The sequence below is a fragment of the Cervus canadensis genome, chromosome 4 (genome assembly GCF_019320065.1).
Source record: "Cervus canadensis isolate Bull #8, Minnesota chromosome 4, ASM1932006v1, whole genome shotgun sequence".
Classification (NCBI taxonomy): domain Eukaryota; kingdom Metazoa; phylum Chordata; class Mammalia; order Artiodactyla; family Cervidae; genus Cervus; species Cervus canadensis.
In genome coordinates this window covers 54,655,171-54,663,410 of record NC_057389.1, presented here as the reverse complement: position 1 = coordinate 54,663,410, position 8,240 = coordinate 54,655,171, and the positions used below count along the sequence as shown (strand labels likewise).

At 42.1% G+C, this 8,240-nt stretch overlaps 1 protein-coding gene across 6 annotated transcripts in view; it reads left to right on the top strand.

Moving 5' to 3' along the window:
- Nucleotides 1-8,240, top strand: part of ARHGAP26 (Rho GTPase activating protein 26) — a 466,314-nt gene that overhangs the window by 367,581 nt on the left and 90,493 nt on the right. The gene's annotated exons all lie outside the window — the stretch shown is intronic.

Here is an 8,240-nt window from a genome sequence, read left to right as displayed (position 1 = left end):
AAGTCGGCAGATAGCTGCTCTCACAGAGAAGTGTGTATTGGGGAGGCAGAAGAACCTGGTGGTTGAAAGTGCTCATGGGCACAGCTGCCTGGGTGAGAGTCCTCCTCGACAGCTCCCTGGCTGTGTCACGTGGGCCCATTCTCTACTATTGCAGGGCCTCAGGCTCCTCTTCTGCAAGACAGGGGTAATGGTTTTCTGCCTCACAGGTTTGTTGTGAGGATTAAAGCACTTCAGATGGTGCTCTGTAAATGCTGGGGGTGTGAAAGTGCTATGATTATTATATAATTATTATATATTTTATTTAATATATTAATATGTAGTCTGTGTGGTTTTATATATTTATACAAATATGATATGTCTGTTATGTATTATGTGATAATAACAATATTCTCTATGAGTTACAGTAAAATCACAAATCAGAAAAAATTATCGTCTTGGTTTTGAGGAGGGAAGACATTCTATATTTGGATTGGCATCTTTCTCTTTGTTACAGAAAATGTTTTCTATCCCTTTGTCTTCCAGAAGTAACAGCCTTTCTATCATTATTCCTGAGAACAAATCTGCCCCATCTTGGAGGATCACTGCTTTTAAAGAGATTGCTGTATCCCATAATGTGGCCACACCTTGGTGTATCCACTTGGGTTGTTTCAGATACCTTGCTTTTATGAATAAAACCACTATATCATCCTTGTAGCTGAATCTGTTCATAGTCATGATTATTTCCTTAAGATAAATTCCTGGAAGAGTCCCTGGGTCAGCAGATAGGCACAGTGTCAGGGCTTTGACCCCATACTGCAACTGGCTTTCCTTCAAATAGTAGCCTGTGTTCCCCTTAAGTATCTGGCTAGGGACATTCTCACTGTGTTCTATACCAGAAAATACTTGCAACAGGCCTGGCCTCACCCTCATCTGCCACGAACACAGTATCTGGCTGTGGGGTGAGAAGCTTCTCATATTTCCAGGACAGCCACGGTCACCTAAGGTTTTGTGCTAAGCAGTGTACGTTTGCGCCTCAGGACAGATCAAATGATATTGGTAAATTCCTCTAAGCTTGAAAAAGTGCCAAGTTGATGCTTAGATGGGAATAGAGGCAGCTATGGATCAGGTCTTTCCCCCCCCCCCCAATTATTTTTATTAGTTGGAGGCTAATTACTTTACAGTATTGTAGTGGTTTTTGCCATACATGGATCAAGTCTTAAAGCATATTCTCAGAGCGTGTAAGAAAGAAGGTGGCGATTAGGAGAAAATCAGTTAGATCTCTTCTCAAGATTAATTCTGTCACACGAGGCAGCGAGTGAAAGTTAAGGATGTGTGAAGGCAGACGTGCCTAAGCTGCAGATCAAGCTGTCCCTGTCTGAACACAGGTGGACAGGAGGATGCGAGACAGGAAGACAGTGAAGCAGTAATCTTCCCTGGGAGCAGAAGGAAACCCTCCTTGGAAACAGGGCTGCATGCTCGTGTGTGAGGATACTTGCAGGGTGCTCAGCTTTCCTCCTTTCCTTGGGAGAAACATTGTCATTGAAAAGTATATAGGGGTGTATGTATAATATACTTTTTAGAGTTTGCTTTGGAACCCCCAGTTCCCCGAGAAATTAGAATAATACTCAGGCTGGCCTGGAAAGCACTGTAGGAGAAGCGGGTGAGGAAGACTGGCCAAGAGCTGAAAGGTCCTGCCAGCACTCACTCCTCCTAGGTTGCAGTGCAGCTGCTCACCACTGTCACATGAGCAGGTGACAGGGTACTATTGCCACACACCAAACCCTCCCCTTTGTCTGATCTATGAACAAAGATGGAAGATTTTTTTTTCCACTTATTTTTATTAGTTGGAGGCTAATTACTTTACAATATTGTAGTGGTTTTTGCCATACATTGACATGAATCAGCCATGGATTTACATGTGTTCCCCTTCCCGATCCCTGCTCCCACCTCCCTCTCCACCCGATCCCTCTGGGTCTTCCCAATGCACCAGCCCCGAGCACTTGTCTCATGCATCCAACCTGGGCTGGTGATCTGTTTCACCCTTGATAGTATACTTATTTCGATGCTGTTCTCTCGAAACATCCCACTCTCACCTTCTCCCAGAGTCCAAAAGTCTGTTCTGTACATCTGTGTCTCTTTTTCTGTTTTGCATATAGGGTTATCGTTACCATCTTTCTAAATTCCATATATATGCGTTAGTATACTGTATTGGTCTTTATCTTTCTGGCTTACTTCACTCTGTAAAGATGGAAGATTTTATCAAAGCACGTCGCTGAGTTTACACTTTGGGATCAAAGTACTGGTGAAGACTCTGCAGGTAATCTGTGAAAAAAAACTTATATTTCCATACAGTGATGTCTTTCAGTTTAAGGCCTCTATCCATGCCTAGCTCAGTACTTCCCAAACTTGGCATCATGTACATAATCCTTCATCTACTCTTTGGGCCACAACCGTATAATTTTTCCACTGTTGTTTGTTTGATACATTTCTTTAAATCAGTTTTTAAGAACCTTACTTCTTTACATTGCCTCATCCTATTAAATAAAATTTCTAAAATATCAGTTTTGTTATCTTACCGTATTACTCTCTAATATACATGAAAACATTCAGTTCAGTTCAGTCACTCAGTCGTGTCCAACTCTTTGCGACCCTATGGACTGCAGCACTCCAGGCCTCCCTGTGTATCACCAACTCCCAGAGCTTACTCTAACTCACGTCCGTTGAGTCAGTGATGCCATCCAACCATCTCATCCTCTGTCGTCCCCTTCTCCTCCCACCTTCAGTCTTTTCCAGCATTGGGGTCTTTTCCAATGAGTCAGTTCTTCACATCAGGTGGCCAAAGTATTGGAGTTTCAGCTTCAGCATTAGTCCTTCCAATGACTATTCAGGACTGATTTCTTTTAGGATGGACTGGTTGGATCTCCTTGCTGTTGAAGGGACTCTCAAGAGTCTTCTCCAACACATAATTCAAAAGCATCCATTCTTCAGTGCTCAGCTTTCTTTATGGTCCAGCTCTCACATCCATACATGACTACTGGAAAAACCATAGCTTTGACTAGATGGACCTTTGTTGGCAAAGTAATGTCTCTACTTTTTAATATGCTGACTAGGTTGGTTATAACTTTTCTTCCAAGGAGCAAGCATCTTACTTTTTAATATGTAATATTTATATTAATATGTAATATTAATATGTAATGTAATACATATTATATATATATAATATAATAATGTAATAATTAATATGTAATGTCTCTGCTTTTTAATATGCTATCTAAGTTGGTCATAACTTTCCTTCCAAGGAGTAAGTGTCTTTTAATTTCATGGCTGTAGTCACCATCTGCAGTGATTTTGGAGCCCCCCCAAATAAAGTTCCTCACTGTTTCCACTGTTCCCTCTACTATTTGCCATGAAGTGATGGAACCAGATGCCATAATCTTAGTCTTCTGAATGTTGAGCTTGAGACAACTTTTTCACTCTCCTCTTTCACTTTCATCAAGAGGCTCTTTAGTTCTTCTTCACTTTCAGCCATAAAGGTGGTGTCATCTGCGTATCTGAGGTTTGATAATTCTCCCCGGAATCTTGATTCCAGCTTGTGCTTCCTCCAGCCCAGCATCTCTCATGATGTATTCTGCATATAAGTTAAATAAACAGGTTGACAATATACAGCCTTGACATACTCCTTTCCCTATTTGGAACCAGCCTGTTAAATACATGGATTTTTAAATATTAAATATTAAAACATAATAACTGTGAAGCTAAAGAATGTTCATCCACATCAAACCCTAGATTGTCATATGTCCCAACTGTGGAACATGTACCACAGTTGTAGTCCACAGATCTTGCTCTAAATTTTTGACTCAGATCCTTCCTCTTAACATACACTAACTCAAGATTCTTCTGTCCAGTCAACTGGAATCAGGTTCAGATGTTGCCTGTTGGTTTTTATATCATTGTGGACACTTACCAATCATCTGTCAATTTCATGTTGAAAACTTTGGGTTCATTGTGACACCTCTCCGGGTTTGATGTGACCTTACCTTTCTTCAGATTCTTGTTACAGGGATGACATCTGTGAGGACACACAAATCTACCCCTACACAATATCTCCATGTCCCTCCCTTGTACCTTCAAACTTCATATGATATTGCCAGAACTTCATTTCTCTTATGTCGATGTGCCTGCTCTTATTTGAGTAATGTTTTTTCTCAATCTCATTGGCACAGTTGCAGCTTAATATTTCCTGTGGTTGTGGGTCAGCCTTTTCTTCAGCCCCCAGTTGAAATGCTTGATGAGCCCAAAATTCAGAGTAGGTGCTTTCCATTGACACATGTTTTCCCCTCACCTCACTGCAGTGTCCCCAGCCTGTGCAGAAGTTGGAGCCCGTTTTTTTCTCTTAGATGTGAATCTGTGCCAACACTCTGGTCTCAGATTGTCATGGAAGTATCTAACCTGTTGATATTCACAGATGCATGTCTTATTTTCCAGAAGGAGTTTTTCCTTCTGTGAGGGTAGACTGGTTGTGTGTCTGGGCACCTCTGTAAGACTCCTCTGCTTTAATCTGAGAGTAGTTACTGGAGTCTTCTCCAGGTGGTTTTTTCCTTTTCCCAGTGTTACTTCATCTCATCCTTATAATTGGTCATCACCCCATGAGGTAGGTTCTCATTATCCACATTTTACAAACAAGTAAACTGGGGCTCTAGGGGATCAGCAGTCACCTAACTGGTAAATGGCAGAGGAGGAATTTGGACCCAGGCCATGTCCCTTCCCCATCCCATTTTGTCTCCAGAAGGGTGCCTCTGTCACTTCTCGAGCCACAGAAGTGAAAACCTTTCTAGACTGAGTTAAAGAAGGAAGAAAAGCTATCTGTCCAGTGCCCAGCGCTGCCACAGAGGCAGCTTGGACCATTTTGAATGGGTTCCTCACTACGTGTGGTGGCAGGCAGCAGCCACACCATGGCCACCCCCCTCCCCCACCCCCCATCTCACAGCAGCTCTGCAGTGAGCTGTGTGCATTCAGCAGTCGCTTAATATGCTGGGCTGAGGCAATCACTCTTGTTTGTGATCACCTTAGAGCAGATAAAAGGAGGTTTTTCATCTGTGCTGCCAGATGAATGGTAGCAAAGGAGATTACTGTTTAATCTCCAAGTTTCCATGCAGATACATCATACAGCAGAGACTAGACTGGTGTGTCTAGGTGAACGGTACTGACACACAGCTGTACTTTTTTCAGACAACTGTAGAAGGTAGAGCCAGAGGATTGGAGGGAACCAGGCACACAGGCCTTGTACTTTTTAAGATTTCTTCCAAGAGGTTGCAAGGTAACATTTATCATTTTGTCCCAGCTTTTTAGTACCTACAAAGACATGCCTCTTTTTATTACACTTCACTTTATTGTGCTTCACAGATACTGTGTGACACCCCATGGTGTCAGATAATGATTAGCATTTTTTAGCAATAAAGTTTTTTTTTAATTAAGGTATGTACATTGTTGTTTTAGACATAGTGTTATTATATACTTAATAGGCAATAGTGTAGCATGAACATAACTTTTATATGCACTGGGAAACCAAAATATTCATGTGACTTACTTTGTTGCGATATTGGCTTTATTGCAGTGGTCTGGAACCATAGCCACAGTGTCTCCAAAGTACAGCTGTTCCAGGTCCTCAAATACGTTTCTTGGAAGTATGGTTCTTCATCTTGGGTATACATTAAGATCATGTGAGGAGCTTGTTGAAAATACAGACGCCTGGTCTCCCCAGTACATTTTGAATCAGGTAATGGCTGGAGCTCAGGCCTCTGCCATTTTAAAAGTGCCATCTCTATCTGCTACCAGCTCTGCAACCTGGAGTTCATTACTTTTCATTTGTGAGCCTCCATTTGCTCATCTGTGAAATCGATCACTAATAATCGCTTCCTTGGCAGGTAATTGCCATGATTAAGTGAGCCAGCGCATGTAACATACTTGACAGCAGGCCTAGAACATAGTAAGCACCTAATAAATGTTAGCTCCGATTATGATGATTACCGCCAGGAGTCCTACTTTATGTTTGACTAAGAAAATATCCCTTCTCTGGAGCCTGCAGATTCCAAAGGAGAGGCCCATACGTGAAAGTAATGCAGAGTCGCCCTGGCCCAGAGAGAGCCCGTTCAATGCTAGAGTGCCATGCATCAGCAGCCAGGGGTGGGTTGTGCAGCCTTGGTGGGTCTAGGAATGGATTCTTGGGCTTTGTTTTACACGGATCTTATTAAATATCTGCTGAGATTATAGCTCTGATTAATTCTCTTAGTTCAGTTAATTCATCCTGGACCCTCTCCCAGACAGGCCCAGGGAGAAGTTGAGAATTCAGCTCATGTACTTCGCACGTGTGTCTCCCTTGCTGAAAAATAACTGTGACCATTCAGAGGTTTACGTAATGCCTCTCTCGGAGCTGTTGAACCTGCGGCATGTGTCTTTTCTCAAGTAGCCTCTGCAGAACCTGGGTACTCTGGACACACCTGTTTGTTTTGGCAGACAGCATGTGTATCCACAGGAATTCCTATTGTCTCACACACACTGTAAGGTGTAATGTGGCTCGGGTCTTAATTGTATGTGGTTACCATTGTGACTGAGACCTGCATAGTTGATGTGGCCCTTAGAAAGTGATGCCGTGGAAAGCTAATGGCAGGAAAAAGATTAAATTAAAAAGAACATATTCCAGGCTGCCATCTCTGGCATTATCACTATATGAGCAAAACAGGTATCACAGCATTAGGCATTATGTTATCCTGCTTTGTTAAAAGAAAAAAAAATTTATATAAGCACCTATTTCTACATATAGAAAACCAACTGGACTTTAATGCACCAGAATATATCTGGAATATTTGTATGCCATTGTGTACTTTTAAACTAGAGAGAAATGCATATTTATTATGTATTAACTAATTTTTAAGTTATTAAAAGCACTCTAATCTTACATTTCATTTACTATCTCAACCCATTTTGCAATGAGTTATGGTATAAAAATAAGTAACTGTATCAGTTTCTTCTTTTCCCATAAGTAGTGGGAAAGAAGAAACTGCATTGTCAGCAATACATCAGCAGTCTGTGTGTGGGCTTTCTCAGTTATCGGGGAACCATAGATTAGAGGGAGTGTCCCTCCTCAAAAGTAAGTTCTCAGGGAGGAAAGAAGGCTATGTTGTGAGCAGCAAAGTGTCTCGTTAACTCTGAACATTCAAGTCCCTGTTCAGCTATTAATTAGAGGTGCATTTCTAAAATGTGGTTTTTGAAATGTTTCAGGAGCAGGCTTCCCTGTTGTACCTCAGCATCTCATTCCTGTGAATCTCTTCGATCTGGGACCAGCCACAATGACTTCCCCATTCTCTCATGAAACCCATTTTCACTGGCATTCTTTCCCTTTGCAAAGCAGAGGGTTATTGTGGGCACCACAGGGAGAGTATGTCAGCCAGTCCATAGGGGACCGAGATCGGTGGTGGTTTTGCTGAAGACAGCTTGCCAGAAGTTGTGATCGCATGTCCTGTGTCTGTGGTCCAAGCACCATTGACATTTTTCACTTGTCACCTCCCTGTTTAATACAACATTGCCCAAACTATGTTTTAAGATTATTTTTTAAAACATTGTCCAAACTGTTTTCATGTGCTCAAACGTGTTGCCCAAACTGTTTCCTAAGATTATTTTTATCATAGGGACTGAGACTGGGTCAGCAAGCTTGTAATCAGACCAGCTCAGATTTTAGTGGGGCTTGGCATGCCACCCTTATCAGGAGCAAAAGCTACAGGGGAGAAAAACTGCTTCGGAAAGTCGTGATTCCAAGCTTCCTGTGTACTTGGGTGTTTCCCAGAGATGGCAAACTCCAAAATTGCTGCGCACTCATCATTTTTTATTGCAAAATTCATTAAGCTGCCTTGCTATTATCATCCTATCTTGTCAAGATGATACATTACAGGCTTCATTGCAAAACTTTAACAAGTGGGAGAAAGTACACCTTTAGCTCCAACATAGCCCAGGAAAGCCTCTGGGCGTTTGCTTCTGCCTTAGTATTTTTTGTGTAACGCCCTGGGTCTTTGCAGAACCTCCATCTGGTGACTCCCTTTTCTCTCTGTTTGATCATGTGCAGAGACAGTTCCCTCCTTTGGGCTCTGTGAGGCGTTGTGAGCTGCTGTTACAGATCAGTCATCTTACCTCTTCTTTTTGACAACTAGTCCAAGACCTCGTGGAAAGCTAAAATACCAGCCTGTGTGATGACATACTGTTGTGCATGG